The sequence below is a fragment of the Periophthalmus magnuspinnatus genome, chromosome 15, assembly GCF_009829125.3.
Source record: "Periophthalmus magnuspinnatus isolate fPerMag1 chromosome 15, fPerMag1.2.pri, whole genome shotgun sequence".
Lineage (NCBI taxonomy): Eukaryota > Metazoa > Chordata > Actinopteri > Gobiiformes > Gobiidae > Periophthalmus > Periophthalmus magnuspinnatus.
In genome coordinates, this window is record NC_047140.1 from 24690660 (window position 1) to 24709741 (window position 19082).

The window sequence follows — 19082 nt, forward strand, 5'->3', positions numbered from 1 at the left end:
ATATAGTGAAAAATTATATAAATAAGAATACAACTGTCTTTGATGCTTGATGGAAACATTGCGTTTAGTCTTTAGGACGGAAAGTTGCAACTGACCTGCAGACCTAAGAGTGTGAGAGTGGATGCAAGGTTGGATTAGGTCAGCAAGGTAGGAGAGAGCTAGGCTACGCAAACATTTAAAGATAAATAAGTTAGGAGTCGAGCCGCTGAGTTGTGGACACGTTGCAAATGGCAAAGTGCATTTTGACTGACACCAGCATAAAGTACATTACAATAGTCAAGTCTGGTTGTCATGAATGCATGTATCACTGTTTCAAAATGTTCTGCTGACAGAGTTTTGGCCAGTTGTTTTAGCTGGAAAAAGCTAGGCTTTACCACAGCACTCTATTTCTGATCGATTTTAGATCAGGGACCATTTTGGCGCTCAAGTTTGACACAACAGCTTTACCAGATGACTCAGAGAACCCAGGTCCACAGGGGAAGAGTTACTTGGAGAAGTAGGGCCAAAAAATAACTTCAGATTTTTACTGATTAAGGCATAGAGAGTTTAGTGAAATGCAAGATTTGATGTCACTGATACTGTCCAAAATAGGTTTGGAAGCTGGTGGATCATCCTTTGACAGTAAATAGATCTGCCTGTCCTGGACAGCAGTGGATGTGATGCCGTGTTTCCTCAGAATAGTGCCCAGAGGGAGCATATAAAGGGAAAAAAGCAAGGGCCCAAGTATTGATCCCTGGAGAACACCATATGACAAGGAGGCTGAGGAAGAAACATAATTCACAAATCCAACAAAAATGTCTATCGGTCACATAGGATCTGAATCGTTACAGGGCTGGACCACGAATCCCTCCCCAGTGCTCCAACCGAGAGAGGAATCTTATTGTCCATTGCAGCCATCAGGTCCAGCAGCTTCAGAACAACAGAATCCCCAGAGTCAGAAATAAAAATGTCAGTAAAACACACAGGAGTGTAGATTCTGTGCTGGAGACTCTTAAAACCAGACTGAAAAGTTTCTAAAACATTGTTCTAATCTAAAACTGATTTCAACTAAATAAAAACAAATTTCTCCAGTATTTTTGAGAGAAAAGGAAGCTTAGAAATATGTCTGAAATTAGAGTGCTCAGATGAGTCAAAGCCATAGCCAAAGGTTTCTTTACCAGAGGATTGATCACAGCCTGTTTCAAATGTGCAGGTATGACACTGGTAGAATAACTAGATATTATAATTATATTTTTTGTTAATGTATTAATTCTACAGTGTTCTAATTTAGGTAATAATTTGTTTCATTGGCTCCTCCTTGCTCCATTTACCTCTGAACCAGGGGTAACAGGGACTAATGAAAGCTTATAGTTACACTATAACTTTTCTGGTGGAGGGTCCGTCACATGCTTGCCTGCATGGTTTTCCTGGAAAATTCCACCGTGTAGCATTAAACTGTTAACGCACTGTCTCCCTTTAAACAAACATGTGACAACACCAGACAAAGTTAAAGGGCAGATCTACTGAGAGGCAACCCTCACTCGCAGTACAAATACATGTTTTTCAAGGTATTTTAAGCAATAAAACATTTGTAATTTAATAAATGTAAGACAGACAAGTTCAGTGCCATACAGGGGAGTATTCCAGGCAAAACAATAACATTACTTACATGCTGCTTTTTATTTTACTTTTTAGTTTTTATACTGTTTGCTTTTGTACACGACACTGTGTTGAAGTCCCTTTAATCAAATGTAATTCTTTCTATGGAGTGCTCTCTCTTTCAGTGTGACGACCCACTTCAGACAAATCCAAGGTTGTGGTGGCTAAGCTATGTCAATGGATCAATACAGCGTCCGTAATCTCTCGCTCGTGTTTGGTAACTAAGTCTCCTCCAAAAGGAAGCGATGCCTTTGAACACAGAGAAAGATGCTGCAATGTGGGATCAAGGACGAGGTGTGTTCTGCTGGGTATTTTCAGGTTGTTATCAGCGCAGTGGGGAATAGTGCTGGAGCAGGAGGAGAGAGAGAGACGAGCAGACAGAGGTGGACAAAATTTAGATCCAAAAGTGTGTCGGAAAATCTAAAAACAGACCAAAGAATCAAATGGAATAAGGTTATATTGGATGTGCATTTATTTGAACTGAAGTGTTTCTATGGCTGTCTAAATAGTAGTTAATGCCAGTGTAGTTAATGAACGAGTTGTGCGAATTATAATGTGCACATTTGGTTCATACAATGTGAACGTATTCATGACAATAGTTTGCCAAGTAATATGCATAGGATTCCCTGTGCACTTAAAGTCAGTGCTAACAAAAACATTATTCCATTAATTAAATTTTTACTCTATTGGGGAAATGGCCCTACGGGTGAATTATTAAATATACTTATTGGTTTATTGGTTGACTTATTGGTAAAATCCATAAGACTTCGACATATGGATCTTACCTATTGTGCATGTTTTCAGTAATTTGTCTATTGCGCTAACCAGTGTTGGGAAAAACGTGGTTTAAGTATAACAGTGTTAGTAACGGCCCTACCTTTACCAGTAACAGGTAATCTTACTAATTATTCTTTCCTCTGTAACTACTTACTTACTAATTACCGTTACTGCCAATGTCATTTTACTGTGAATGTCAGCAGCTTGGACAGCTCAGACTGTGCTCTATTGTCTCATTCAGAGGAGCTGCAAGGTTTTTCTTTTGTTTTGGGAAGTAAACAAGTCCAAGCTGAAAGATTAGAGACCGTCATTGGCTAAAACAGAAATTGACTGTAAAGGTGACCAGTCAGAAGAAGCACTAGGCGGCCGTTAAGACTTTCCTGACATTCCATTGGTTTAGTACTGACACGCGGTCAAATGCTCTCGATTTTCAATGAGCATGAGGAAGTGTGTCGATTCTTGTGGATTTTATGAATACACGTCGTTATTTGGTGACAGATGACTACAGTGGGATGAACACATACGTCTGGAGTTTACAGATCACTAAAAGGACATCAGCGCTGCCATAGAGGACACAGGCCGCCGTTTACATAAGTGCAGCAGTGGTTGACCTCCGGTTTTACAAGTGTGTAAGCTCTGTCATGTGGCATACACATGTTGGCATGCACAGTATTCTGATTTGGTAAATGTGCTTTTTGGCCACAGTCTGCTGCATAAAGAGGGCAGTAGTTTTTTTTCTGTGCTGTTGTGACTGTACAGTTGTGAGTCCAAATTGGTGATTTTGAGCTCTGTGGAGAATAATGGCTTCTAATGCTGGCCCTGGGTGCATTTGGCACTTTTGTTTGTTTTTACTTGAAAAACAGCTGGGGGTGTATATGGGGGTGTATATTTGAGGATTTATTTGGTAATTAAATAGTTACTTTATCTGATTAGTTAGTTTCATCACACAGTAGCGCAGTTATTGACGCAAATACTTTGAGGAGAAAAGTACTGGGTAACTATAACTAATTACTTTTTTGAAACATCTTGCCCAACACTGGTGCTAACAATAGTTTTCTTTATTAAATGAAATTCATTTTCAACTACATTTTAACAATATTCCATGTTTATAGTTACAGAATTTCTTGTTGAAAGGCATCACAATGATGATGGATGCTCTGCCTTGGTTCATTTTTTCACACCACATGCTCAGGATGAACTTTGTAAAGAGATTTATTTACCTCTAACTTTAATGCATTTATCTTTTTAAAGACAATTCCACCCCTTCAGTATATATATAGTATGTAATGCTAACTCGGCTCAGCTCAATACAACAAGTGTGGCTGGCTTTTCTCCCACCCGTTTCCCCGTTAAAAGTGCGGGGTCCATTCGGGCTGTAAAGCAGTGATTTCCTCTGTTTCCAGTGGAGAGGTGAGTGCTTGGCGAGAGTGGCCTCCTCGGTACTGTACTGTTCCTGGAGTAATCACAAAGCCAATGGGTTTTGTAGTTGTGAGAAATAGGTAATACGTGCTGGAGTCAATGCGGCCGTGTGCTGTGCTGCTGGATTGGAGTGGAGCAGAAATGATTTGTGATGCTGCACTATGAGCTCCTCCACTGTGGACCGGACCTGACTCTGCAGAGAGTGGGTTTACTACAGAAGACTGGTCAGTTTGGCTTTGAGCATAACAGTCAAAATAAACTAATGCAGTGTACGGTTACTTGGTAAATTGGAAAAAAAATTCCAGTGTAATGGATGCATATTTAAATTGGGCTTTTACAAATTTGTCCAGGAATAAATTTTGGAATAAACATATTTGATTCCTTTTGGTTTTAACAGAATTAGAATAATAGTCTAATGTTTTTGGGCGAAGCAATGTTTTTTACATAAAGGTCCATGTTTTTCCTGTTCACTGTGTCAGAGTCATATATGTCACAATATGGAATTTGGGTTTTATTTTTACTGTGAGAATCATTTTACAGTTAAGCCTATTCACAATTGACACCATGACCAAACAACAATGAAATCCTACGTTTTATTTCATCCCCCTTGCATTCCTCAAATATGTGACCAGCTTTATGAAAAAAAAAAACACTTTCTGAATGATAAAATTAGTCACACTAACAAATACATTTTTATAGAATCCACTGAACTGAAATGACTTGAATTTGCTTCTAAAATTGTTACTATTATATTGTGACCTGAAAAATCAACTAACCAAATAATCTTGACATTCCTGGCTGGAAGACTGAAATGTCACATAGTTAACAGGCGAAGTATACCACAGAATACAAAATGCTTTATATTTGAAAAGGCGTCCTTAGACAGAGAGGCCAAACAAAGAGCTCTTCCTCGCTCCTGCTGCACTCAGACCTGTGGAGCTGGTGCTACACAATGGCTGAGAGAAGTGACCTCCTTTCCTGGCCTAGAAACTTTATGATTCACAACACTTCTCTGGGGACAAATAAATGTTAGAAATTCCTAAAAAGGCCACAAATAAACAAGAATAACTGGAATGGATTAGGAGAAGACTGTCCCAATTTGTGGCCACTGTTTAGTTGATGAATGTATTCAGAAAGTTAATCAGTCTGTGTCCAGTGTGAAAAGACAATTTCATTCCTCTATCAATAAAAATGACATGACTTTAAACAACAATTTTTGGACTCCATAGATCCATTTACATCATCCAATGTTTTCTTTTCTAGTAAAGAGGGGATATTACATGTCTGAGGTATTAAGTCTTAACAAATAATTTAGATTTTACTGTTTTGAAACTCTATATTCGCTGAAAACAAGCATTAAAATGTTCAATTAGTTTCAGTTTTGTTTTTGATGCTCTGAGTATCCCCTCCCCTTTGCTCCTTACGTCACTCACCCTTCAGGGCATGATCGCAACACAGTCTCTAATGAATTCTAGCATTCTAGCATTCTTCTAATGAAACTACGGCATGTTGCATCAAGTTTGTGAAGTTGTAAAATGGTTGTGAAGGAGCGCAGCCAAGAGCTTCCTGTGGGCTGAGGCTCGTACAAGAGTCGTGATGGGCCGTAAGGAGGTTTCAAATAGTACCCGGGAGAGATCTCAAGATTGCTCAAACATGCATGAAAAACAACTTCATGTGTGTTTTTGATGAGGGGATATTATGACATGGTAGAAAGCTCCAAAAAGTTTGCAGAATACTCCCTCTTTGATGCACTAGAGCGGTAAAAAAACAACAACTATATTAGCCAATGTTAAAACTGATTTCGAAATTAGATCCTCATTTGAAGTGTCAATACTGAAAAAGTCACAGACAGGCTAACGTTAGACCTTTCTTAAATAGAATAAATGTGAGCAAAAAGTGGTTCAACCAAGATGAAACCAGGACTAAACTCGGACTGGACCTGACTAAAGCAAATATACTCTCATACTGCTGATGACACGGACGTCTCAATCCCAACTGGTACTAACTCAGGACTAAACCAGGACTACACAGTTAAGCCTCTTGCTTGGGGCTGCCTTGATGTAGCTCCCTCCACCTGAGTTGATTTTCCTTGGTCCGGGCACAGCTCTGGGTCTAGGGGCAGGAGTCTACTACACGACACAATGACGTCACCGAAGCATACTGCAACTCACGTTTTCTTAATAAATGCAGTCTAGATCATGTCCAAATTATATACTCTTAATCATGAGGCCAATCTCAGAGAATCACAAAAGGGTGTTTAGTAATTCCAAGTTTGTGGCGCTGTAAGACTTGGCTAAGCTACACAAAATGACTTCCGGTTTATCGCCAGCTTTTTCTGCATTTATTTCACTGCTCTGTGCCCTTAATGAATTTTAATGTCTCTTTGTATAATGCTTTGGGTTTGGCGCATCTTATGCACAAGAAATACAATATTTTTTATCTTGGCGCAAGTGCTCAGCATCTGTCATTGCTGGATTTGGAACCTTACCCGATTTGGCACCATGCCCTTCAAACGGAGTGATATGGAACACTTTATGCTCTGGAAAGATTCAAAGTCCCATACCGCTCTGTATATACCCCCCTGTGGAAACAAGGCTTTGGTAACCTATTCTAAACTAAACCAGTCCACTAACCAATGCAATGGAATAAACTAACACACTGCAATAAGGTCGTGCCCCACGGCTTCAGAAACACTCCATTAACTTCATGTTCCTCTTAACTGCACATTTATTCCAGTTTAACATGTTAAATGTTGAATACATTTTGGCTTGGACCCAGTTTCCCTCAGACTCATTATTAGTCCCTCGTTCCACTTTCTAATGACAGAAAAGAACATTTAGTCTGTGGTTGAAACAAATAAGCCACTGAATTGTTGGCTGCATTTAAATTTATCAAAGAGCTAATGCAGCCTTTCAAGCCTGACCTTTTGTTACAATAACAAGAGGAAACAATTAGGCAGATAAACCACGCGGCAACGCTAGACACCTTTTTTCATCTTTATCTCCACTTGCATGACTCTGGTATGTTGTTTTAATAGACGGGGGCATTAGTATTCACAGGTGTCAAGGCATTACATTGTGTGACTGACGATATGGCTCCAAGCAATTCACAGTGTCACAATTATCTTAGACTGGCTGTTAAGCATAAAAGAATAGACTCGAGCATAAAAGCGTGTTCTGATAAGGCAGGATCCACGTGGAACGGTGGTTTGGCAGCTGCTTTACATTTGAAAATAAGGGACAAAAGCAAATGTAGGCTAAGTCCTGTCTGGGAAATTGGTTTGATTGTACATCCAAGAAACAATGGGTATCCATGAGTTGGAGAGTGATGAACAATTAGGACTATTGCCATAGCAATTAATGAATCAAAGCAAAAGCCCTTGAAATGGCACCCTTAAACATGAAGCTGAAACCAATTAATAATCAACTTAAGTGTCTTATATGACAAAAATTACTTTCAGTGTACTTGTTACGAAAGCCTGCATGGAAAACTGAAAGAAGTCTACATTAAAACTTGAATAAACTCTATAGCACTGGTTAAGTAATGGTGGATCTGGATTTAAATTGGCAATGTATAAGCACTTAACACCTTACTGCTGGAGTTGGCTCTTATGCAGCATGTTGCTAAGCTAAAAGAAAGTACATTCTCTGCAGAGTCACCATCTTACAAAGTATCAGAAATGGAGATCTTGTTATCACAGTGTAAAACCTGCTTTTATAACCTGTAGCGTGTATCCTGTAGAAGACCTTGTACAGCTTAATCACTGATATTTCAGATTCAATTTTTCCTACCTGTCAGCCCATTTCGATTCTATGTGTGGTTGCGTAATAGTGCGTTGTTGTATTATTGACAGCACAGTAGCACTGATCAATGAGAGCACTGAGCTGCCTGAATGGGGTCAGAAGAAAGTGAAGTAAATAATGATAACAAAGTTTGAGCAAATGGATTATTTCTTTCTGAATGTCTTACTTGACTCGCTAAAATCTTGTTTCATTGTGTGGGGTCCTAGGAGGATATTCAAACTGTAACAGCAGCAGCAGAAGTAGGATTATATCAGTACTTAAAGCATTTCTAACATCTTAATTATTCACCACAATGAGTTTATAATTATACCACTGTGGCATTATGCAGTTTGGACATGTAATCTGGCCTGTATAAAGAAGGACTAAGTGATTGTGACGTCACCCACAGTGTTCAGCTCCAATTGAAGCTCATCGAAGCTAGCAACAGAAAATTCAAGTTCCATATTTGGAATTGTGACTACAAGTATCATAGCAACCAAAGAGCCAATCCAGAGCGAGGCTGTAGAAGGTAACGCCCCTTCCCACCTGCACCATTGGTTTATCAGGAAGCGGACACTTAACAACTTTGTTAATCAAACCTGTTGCTAATGCTAGCGGAAGTGACCTCGAAGAAAGAAGGCGTCTGATTTGAATGTTATTAATGTCTTAATATCTTGATTTACGGACAAAATAGCAAAATGGAAACACCAGGATCATATAGAGCGAGTTAATATGAACATTTTAAGACCAAAACAATGCTCACTGCAGCAGTTTCAGACAGAGGGGTAACATTTTTTTCATGTGAAGTCAATTGGAGCCAGAGTCGATGGAATCGTGCTCATAATCACTTCCTATTTGGAGCACGGTGGCTGTCGCGTTAGCTACATTGGTGTGCCCACTGCTGTTTTGCCATCCACTGCCTGGGAACATGTCTTCTTTTTTTGATCAACAACTGTCCTTGAAAATGGACCTAGATGAACATTTGAATGAACTGATTATGTCCTCATTCTGTGTTGAACCAATAGAAAGAACATGATCTATTACCTATTTAAGTGACCACGGAAATAAACTGTGTATTTATATCAACAAACCAAAACAAAGATAAAATGAATACAATGGAACTTTAACCTGTCTCACCGACTTATCTGTGTGCCTGAAAATAGTTTTTTTCATCTTTACTCTGTAGGCGCAGTTCCTGGGGTAGCTTTGTTGTTAGTATTACAGTTTAGTCCTCTTTTTTGTATGCTAACTGTTTCTGTTAACCCTCTCATTGCCAAATGACTTTTCATAACTATCAGAATCCAGAGTTTTTCAGTATTGATAATGCTAACACCAACTAGCATGCTAATAGCCCACCAATCCGGTTCACGGACAATAAAAACGCTCTGTTAATAAAGATTTTATGTGCCCTAAAACAAAAGGAAACAAAACCAGAATCAGGACTACTGAAATGTCATTATGACTGGCATTGCTGACAAACACTTTAGGATCAGAAACTACATATCATTACTACATATTCACTTACATTGTTGCAACACTGCTTGATCAAAGTAGATTACACAAGGCTGCCAATAAGGTCAACATAAAAAAGTGAATACAGAGGCAATGAAGTTTTTACAGCAAAGATAGATGGATAAATACTTAATTGATCCACCTTAGGAGAGATGGAGGGAGAAGCTATAGCTACAGCATTTAGTCGTGACTCAAAATATATGGAATTAAAGTCGTTTTAGTCCGCTTTTCTAACTCTCCCACATAGTCTTATGATCTGGTGAGGTCTGTGTAATATTCAAACAGCACAGAGTTGGCCTGAGATTCAGAACACATGTTCAGAATCTCATCTGGTTACGAATACAAACTTTAGTTAAGTCTCTGCAGGCTCGACACTGCCTTTGCTTCTCTGTCTGGCTCTGTCTCTAAGGGGGACCACTGTAAGTTGCTATATACTTAATTCTTTTTTTAGTCCACTAAACTGTGTACAGCAAAGAACAGCGGGCACTTGTGGAGGCTGAAAGATGTATCCAAACATAGGCATACAATCAATGTTGATTGCTTCTTGCCTTCTGTATACCAAACTATATGCTGAGAAGTGAAAAAGTAAGTTAACTGTCTACTAGCATTAAGTCGTCACACAAAGCGTATGGAATTAATGTAGTTTAAGTCCACTTTTAAGAGTCATTTCTGAACTTACAAATAGGAGATAAATGTTGGTCTCATATGGCATAATCCCAGTATATTCTGTGAAGATAAGCAGCTGCTGCATATGAGAGTTTGAATAAAGTAATATAGCTCTGATAAGAACTGTAAAGACTGTAAAAGTGACATAATACATTGTTATTTTTTTGAGATATGTTTAGGTTTCCTTTCTTTTCTTGCGATTATAGTTACTTGACGTAACTATAGGTCTGTTAGTGTGTGCGAGCCAACCTACGGGGTTTGCTATTGGTTACCTCTCTCTGGCACCAAGCCACCCTCTGAGAAAGATCAAAGCAGTCACCGCACCAATCATACCCACTGTGGAAGAAGTAGAGAGACCACGTGTGGAGTGCGACCTAACGACTGCTGGAGGGATGGTGACCACAAGTCTCATATGCTGCCATAATGCCATAAGACACTGGGATGACAGTGGGGACCCATGGCCTCTGGTCCCAAAACCACAAACAGCTGGTCCGAACCAGGAAATGCTGCCATCCGCTCAATGTAACGGCGTTGGGCTCTGACGGAGCATAACAGCCTCAGCCATGAATCCCTCTTAGATGCATCGGCGGGGGGGATGAGTCCTCTAAGTCTGATCACCCTGGACCGTAAAGCAGAGTTGATAATCTTAGGGTGGAAGGACGATTGGGCCAAAGGTGAATCAAACAGTCATCCTCGCTGAATGACATGCAGTAGAGGTGAACTGAGAGTGCACACAAGTCTCCCGCCTTCTTGATGGAGGACAAGGCTAATAGGAGTGCTGTCTTGAAGGAAAGAAACCACATTTATGCCCACTCAAAGGGTCAATGGGCCGTCCAAAACCACATGGAGGTCCCAGGCCAGTGAGGGTGGCCTCAATCTAGAGGCACCTCAAAGAAATAAACCAGTGCATGACTATGGGTTGAGTAGTGCCCAAAACCCTCATGATCTGCGGTAATGGCTGGCGCAAATGGTCAGCTGCAGCCAGTCCCTTGTTTAGAACCAGTATTTTATCAACTGAGGAGGTGCTGGAGTTCACTCCACTGTCGTTGTATCATGTTGAAAAGAGCGCCAAGCGTTTACTATAAACTCTGACAATGGAACCTGCCTTGGCGCTCTGAATGATGGATACCACCTCAGGAGGAAGGCCAAGGCTTGCTAGTCTTCCCTTTTCAACTTCCAAACAAGGAGCCTCCTGCCCAGGAGGTGGCATGACCACAGGCTGCCTCCTGTCTGCACTAACATGTGGTATGTCGGCGAGAGGTGATGGGTCCATCACCGTCATCCATATAAGGTGCAACCCCAGAGTGCATGTGCAGCAAACCCAGGCACACCACAGGATGGACCAAGGCCATCATGCCCAAGACAGGGGCTGATGGACCGGCCATCAAACTTGAGGCCAGGATGAGTAGTGCACTGCCATGGTGAGCCATGCATGCCTTGTGCATGAATCCATCTCTGGTAAGTGGCCTGTTGTGCTTGGACAAGCGCGTTCCTTTCTTTGTTTACTAACATACCCAACCTAGAGATGTTGTGCAAAATCAGGGCTGTGTGTTCTTTAACCTCGTGAAGAGAGCACGCTAGGATCAGCCAGTCGTTAATGTAGGGGCTCCAACACCACCTCTAGACTTTGGATTAAAGTGCTTGGGGCAAGGGAGTAGCAGAAGACACTTGTACTCGAAGCAGCAGTCTATGATGGCAAATCTGAGAAAAAGTCTGTGTTTCTGCAGGTTTGGGATGTGGAAATATGCATCAGTGAGATCAATCAACATCAAACAATCTCCTGAGTGAACACTCTCCAGGACCCCTCGAGCTGCTACCAACATGCAGAATTTTCTAACTGTTCATGACACACGGGTCCAATATGGACCTCACTCCTCCACCCTTCTTGGGAACCAGGAAGTAGGGAGAGTAGAACCCTGTTGCTACCTCCATTGGGTCCAGCTCTATAATGGCACCTTGGCACAAAAGTGACATTATCTCTTCTTGAAGGACTGGGTCCTCTGCATCTCTTGCTGGCTGGATGGGGAGAAAGCCACTGAAGGGAGGAGGATGACAGACAAAGTGTCACGTGTAGCCGCTCCTAGGCATCTTTGATAACCAAGGTGCAAGTGGACCTACTATGTGCATCCACTTTGGAAAGAAGAGTGTTAGAGGTTGTATTGTGCCACGATTGAGGGGAAGAGCGGGCCCACATGCTCTCCCGGACCCCTATGATGGGTTGGGATACAGCGGACTTCCGAGAAAGGGTCTGTCCACACCAGCACTTATGCCAGTGGTGTAAGAACTGTGGCATTTGTGCTAAGCCTTGTCCTCACGGGTGGCACCCAACCTATGGCTTGTTGTACTTGCTGGGTACGCTGTAGTAGGCAGGTTTAGGAGCTTTGGGCACTTACAAGCAGTCACAAGGGCCCCTTCCATCGCTGAGTTCCACTGCTGCAGTGCAGGGAGATGGGGCTCTTAAAGGCAGCGCGGCCTTCCAAATTTTCCCTGTTGAATTCAAGACACAGTGAGCAAGAGTGCTGAGACCCATGGAGCCATTCCAAACAGGACAAGGTGGTCATGCTTATCTTCGACGGGGAGCAGTGTGCTACAAGAGCGGCATCTGATGTGACCGACACCGGCACGCGATAAATCTTGGAAAGCAGAGTCCAGAGTCAGTATTTTCTTGCGACAGATCTTCCAGGTGAGTAGAACACCGACCCGGCATTTATAGGGCACTGGGTTTGCAGGTATGTGCCAGGCTGTGGGTATGATTGGCATTGGTCTCTCTGAGGCGCCAGAGAGAGGTAACCAATAGTAAAACCTGGAGGTGGGTGGGGCACACACGAAATGGAATCACATTTTAGAAGAATATTTTCACAATTTCAGTGTTTTTAGCATTATTGAACTGAAAGATGATTTGCTGACTTATGTGCAAACATTGAATGCAGATTCAAGGATTTATTGTCATTGTAAAGTAAACATATAGACAGACACATTAGGTTTTAGGTATTAGGTTTGCTCTCTTAAAGGCCCTGAACCCAGTTTCCTCTCAATTGATCAAAATTTGTCTTGCCCCAGATATATTATATAAGCATCTCTTGAGATCAGAATAAGTCAGCTGCTTACTGTCTGTATCTAATTATAAAGTGTTTCATTGTCCGATAAGAGCAGGAAGTGCAATAATAAGGATGAGATAAGATAAGTGATAAATAAGTGTGGACAACTGCAGACCATTTAAACTGAACTAGTTGTTTTTTCATTTGGAAATATTGATAATTGAACTTTTTACTTTATTGCCATTTAACTGTGTAACTATGAAGGACATCAACAATACAAATCAACAACAGTTTTTTCTTTGCAATGCACTGATAACTTTCTCCTACAGAAACATGAAAGCAGGACTGAATTTAAATGCGGCTAAATTGGAAATGAGCAGACATTATTATGTCCGTAATTGGTTGATTATATTCCTCATTAAAGGTGATGAATAGTAAGTAGCAATATTAATTTGCCTCTTAAATGATTCCTCAGTGTAAACAACATGAGAGGAATGTGCCATCCACATATTTGGAAATTTACAATCTATGTAACTAAAACAAACCATATCTTTTACGTCATTGTGATTTAGTATGAACATCATGATTATAAAACTCAGAATTAGCAGTGCTTGGATGCACGTGGGTGGGGGGGTGGATAATGACATGCACACCTGTGGACGTCCCCGCAGCAGGCATTGTACCTCCTCTGTGCTGCACAAAGCCAAATTCAGCTCCATTTCTCTGCCTTGATCCGCCAACAAAACCTGTATTTATCTACAGCCTTTTGTACCTGATTGCATAAGATCCTACAGGTGTTCTGTGATTGCAACAAACTGTACTTGTTTCAGAAGTTGAATTCGGGGTTTGGAAATTTGTGGGTGTTTTCTAAAATGTGCAAAACAAAATTGTCCATTTACCGGAGAACACTGAAGGAAGCTCCAACAGAGAATGAACCGTGAGAGAGCGATTCACTTTGAATGCAAAAGCACATCTTTTAAATCAACAGCAACAACAAAGGCCTATGCTGAAATACAATAAGAGATGAGACAATCCACATGTGTATTAAAACAAGCCACTTTCCTTCCTTCCTTTGCAAAACAGTACGACTTGTTTAAACGCAAAATTTCCACTGCAATTAAGTAGATAATATTAAACGACAGTAAATGAAACTTTTTTTATATTGTACCTTCCACCAAGTTACTAAAGAAGCATTTTTTTCTTGTGATCTAACTTACTAATCATTTTAACTACTAAGCATTTTTTTTCAGTATTGATACTTTTTCAAATTAGTATATAGTTTTGATACTAGGTTTAGTAATAACTTGTATACTTTCAATATTAGTTTAGTACTGATGAACATTTAGCTATGAATTTTCATGACAACTGCACTCATGACTTAGTTTTGTATTTGCAAGGAGCCGTAACGTTTGGCAAAAAACAGGATGATGACATGTTGAATTACAGTCTGCAATACATCTGCCACCAAAAGGAGAGGTACACTACCCACTTGTAAACAGCATTAGTTTGCCACTATTGTCACATAGTTAGCTTGTATTGGCAGCTGTTAACTCAGGGGTGATGTGAAATGATTTGTCAGACAGTGTGGGTGTGCTCTTGCAGACTGCTCTTGTTCGTGCACTTGACAGATGTTGAGATTTTAAACCAAAGATGACCGAGAATTAGTTGTTTTGCAAATATTGTTTCTTAAGTCTACTGTTTCTTGTTGTACAGATTAGCATATTCATTTTGACATTTGAATATAAATTACGTGTTTCAGAATTGTCTGGCTTTAAGTCTCATTCTATGGTCTCCTTAATAAGAGAAACACAATCACCAAGCCAACCAACCTGTTTTATTCCACTATTTGGTCTTAGTGATTATGTAGGCTGCATGTTCTCCCTGGGTGGCAATTGGTGCTTGCAAGGTATTTCTGAATTTCACAGAACCATATGTGAGGTTCATTAGCGGTACATTGGATATAGTGGTACAATTAAAAAGTCACAAACAGGCCAAAATATTCCTACATACTTGAATTGCTTTTATTACTATTTTAGGCAGTTGGGGTTTATTGGACAGTAAGAAGTGTGAAATGGCGACAGTAGCTCAGTTGATTGCTCTCCTGCGACATAAACATTATTGGTTGAGCAGTTAGATCCACTGACCCACATGTTGGCGGTGCAATTCCAGCTCCCACAGATGAATGCTGTCGTTGTGTCCTTGTGCAAGACACTTAAACTGTATGTATGAATGTGTGTGTGAATGGGTGAAAGGTGCTTTGGGTAATTTGAAGGTGGAAAAGCGCTATATAAATATGCTACCATTTGACCATGGGGTGAAGAGCAGTGAGAGACATCAATCAGCAAATTGCCGGGCTTCAATCTCACAATGTTAAAAAAATAAATGAATTAAAAAATACTGTTTGTGGCGTCTGTGTACTATGGTTTTTGCATATATACACACATGGTACTATTTGGCACTGTAGTTATTGAAAATATCATTCACTGAAACACACAGACAAACACTAGTGAAATATGAACACAGTGCAGGCACAATAAATTCAGATTTAACTGATTGAATTTCATTGACTTGTTACTCATCGAGCTGTGGCAGACAATTGCTCATACCAAACTTTATTATCACAACAATGAGTGCTCCATATTAACTCCAGTCTCATTTCTGAAATATAGCCGGGGCTCCTAATCCAATCATGCGCCAGGGCTGCTGAGTTGCCGAATCTTAGATGTTAATCACTGAGACCTGATGCCGAATTCATCCGAACAATTCATTTTGTTTTACAGCACCACAACGGAGTCAATTGGTTCCAAATCATAAAATCCTTCAGCGCTGCGGTGATATAGACGTGTTGGCGAGCGGACATTGAATTTACTGGGCCTTGACTCTTGGTTTTATTGGTTTCTGGCGGTGATCTACAAAGTGATCAATAGGCAGCAGTGGGTCTGACCTTGCAGAGGCTTCCACCTCCTTAAGGCCTGCGGTAAAAGAGATGATGGTGGTGCTCAAGTCAAAGGTTAACAGGAAAACACAAACACAGCTGCAAATTATGGAGCAGTGAGGAAGCTGGAGGCGCTAGTGGGAAAGTGAGTGCACCAGATCACAATTTGAAGAAGATATAAGTTATAATATCTTGTAAGATTCTAGTACAGTGTGAACTTGAGAGTTAAGGTTTACTTTAAAGCTATTCTGCTTCCACTGTAAAAGAAAATTAATTGTGCCGAATGGACAAAGGTTTTTAAGAGGCAGAAAGTCATGACTGTAAGAATGTATGCAAGAAGTTGTTTTTTTTTGTTTGTTTTTTTACCAATAAAATTACCCGCGCCATCATTAATTTGAGTTGCATTATCAGAGAATCGGCACATTGTTGACTTTTTGGTCACACGAGCATCGAATGTTTTACACAAATCAACCTACTTTATATCAGATCTAGTGGCAAAACCTTTCTCAAGTTCTCCATTGAAAGAACTGGGATTCCCACTTAACCAGAAGTCTCTCCACAAAGAAAGTGCAGTTTGGAGCATTTAGAGGCAAAAGTGGGTGTGGCCGAATAAGGTCAATACTGTGGAACATGTGCCGTGAAAGAAATAGTGTAGCGAAAGTTGAAGTAAAACCACAAATAAGAGGTACAATGATAAAACTCTTTCACTACCGGTTAAACCAACTTTGTTACACACTATCCACCTCCAGCCTGGCTTGCAATATACAAATGACCATAAAGCAATGGCAGGGAGTGTGTGAACATGGGTGCACAGCAGTGAGTGTGTGAACATGGGTGCACAGCAGTCCCCCCTCACGTAATGGACTGCTCCGTGTTGATGTTGTGACTGTGTTTGCTCACAGCCTGTAATAACCTGTCCTTTTCCTGCAGTTTGAGCATTTTACTAATTTTCCAGTGAATGGAGGAGACCAGGAGGGCTAAAAGGCAACGCTGAATATATATATATATGTGGAGGTGGTGCTACTGCAGAGCCAACACAATCACTCTTTAGGATTTAGTAATTTCAGATGTTTTATTTCCTATTTTCTTATTCCACAGTTGCAATATGGATCTAAACAGTGACAGCCAGTACTTTTCCGTAATTCACTCAGCTATGTGGCAACTAATGACCAGAAGACGTATAATTTAGTTTAAAATCTAAATCTGAAACTATATGATTCCTCCTAGTTACTAAACCATTTTGTCAAAGTTTTAAATATGTTTTTTGGACTGAAAAGAAAACCGTGTTATGGACATTAGCAGTCACATAGCTGGATACCCCCGCTGTGCCTTTAAACTCCTAATATTTGAATTTTTCTTAAGATCTATAGGGAAAACTAATTAGAAATTTTCTTCCAGAATCTCTGTGTTCTTTGACTGTAGAGCTCCACTGATAATTAAGTTAGCCATGGTGTGTTGTATTGCAGTGGTAGCAATTATTCTACATTCCTCATATTGCATTGTAAAACTGACTTCTATACCAATTAGTGTAAACTTGAAACGTTTTTAGAGCAAACACATGCATTTAGTGGCTTAAACTTTGCTAAATTTGAGCAGTTTACATTTTATGACAAATGTCCTTCATAGTTTCGGATAGCGTGTAAACACCTCTTAAACCCTTAGATCCTCCTCCTTCACACAGTGGACGGGTGCCCGCTTGTGCACCGCTATAAATCCCTGTGTTGAAAGCAAGTCAAGCCAACAAGGCCATCGTAACGCCATCCTTTTCCACGCGAGTCATCTCCACAACAGATGATCTTCAAAATAGAGATATAAAGGTCTCAAGCACCTCACAGGAAAGGACAACCGAGTAATATTCCTTGAAGCATGTGGCAGTGCAGCGTGTCAACGACAGATGTAGCTATGCTTTTAAACAGTACTTTAGCAAGTTTTGATGCTGATGGAACAAAACTCCTCTGCGGTGCACTTTTCATAAAACACTCATATTATTGTTGGGCTGTCAGCACTAGTTACACTCCTCTATGCTCCACAAGCTGGCGATAGTGATAAAAAACAAAGAGGGGAAATGCCATGACAAGAGCCTGGAGTATTTAGTGTCAGAGCATCACGGCCATCAAACGGAGGCAGTGATCTAAGGCTCGCATTAAACACATTTTCAGACTGGAGTGAATGGCTTTAAAGGACACATCGGGCATGGACAGATGTTTGGCATGGCTCCTCTGTTTCATATCCAAGTGCTTTGATCAGAGTGTGGCTGCGATAATGGAAATCAAGTTGTACAAGACATAGTTGAACTCTTGTCTATTGATTCAGATGATTCAGATGCTTTTACTGCCATAACAATAAATCAAATCTATATATTACACTGCGACATTCTTGTTTCCAGGTTGATATTACTCTGCTTTGTCTGGAAAGTTCTACAGTATGGCATTAAATGTGTCTTTCTTGCAATTATTCAATCGATCTGACCTGGAAGTGGATCTGATGGTGCCACCTGCTTGACAAATGGACATAGAGGAGTTTAATTCCCTGCTGTGGAACAATCTAAAGCAATAACATCTCCACGGAGACTTAGACAAGCAAGTGGTGGGTGTTTGAACAGAAAAGTTACATAATTCACTCTTTCAGACAACAAACTTGGTGCAACAGAATTATTTAGTCAACTCGGTTTCGTGCCATTGTTCTTTCTTTCACGGAAAAAAACCTGAGCCCACTTTAATGTGAGCTTTGTGTACAACATGTGCCATGGTAATTGCTCCCTCTACTACAGCGTGTGCTCAGAGTGGTCACCTGATCCAGTCTGTTCAGTCTGCTCCCCGAGGGTCAGTGTTCATCTGTCCCCTGAAGAACACTGCTTTATGCTCACGATCGATTCTGTATTGTATTCATAGGACACAGAGTGCACATATCAAAGCCCCAGCGTGAGAGCAGACCATTTTCACAGTGGTCGGCAAACCAAATGTTCTTGGAGATTTTTGCAAGAAGAAAAATGCATCTCCGAAAAGTACAAGACAAAGAAATGAACCTGGAGACAATGACTGCTATTATACCTGGGATTACTATAACTATCAAAGACTGTGGTTTGACTCCGAGGCATACAAGATGAAAACATTCGTCAGAACCATAAAAGAGAGCTAAAATGGCAGAGTTTATGAGCTGCAAGGCGAAAAGATGAATTTGAACCGAGACTGGAGAGAGTTTTTGACGAATATAAAGAAAAGGCAGTAGTTCAAACAGCTGTTTTTATTGTTAAATGAAGCTTGGTTGTGATGAATGTGCAAGCTAAAACTCACCCAGATTCCCGGTGAATGGTAT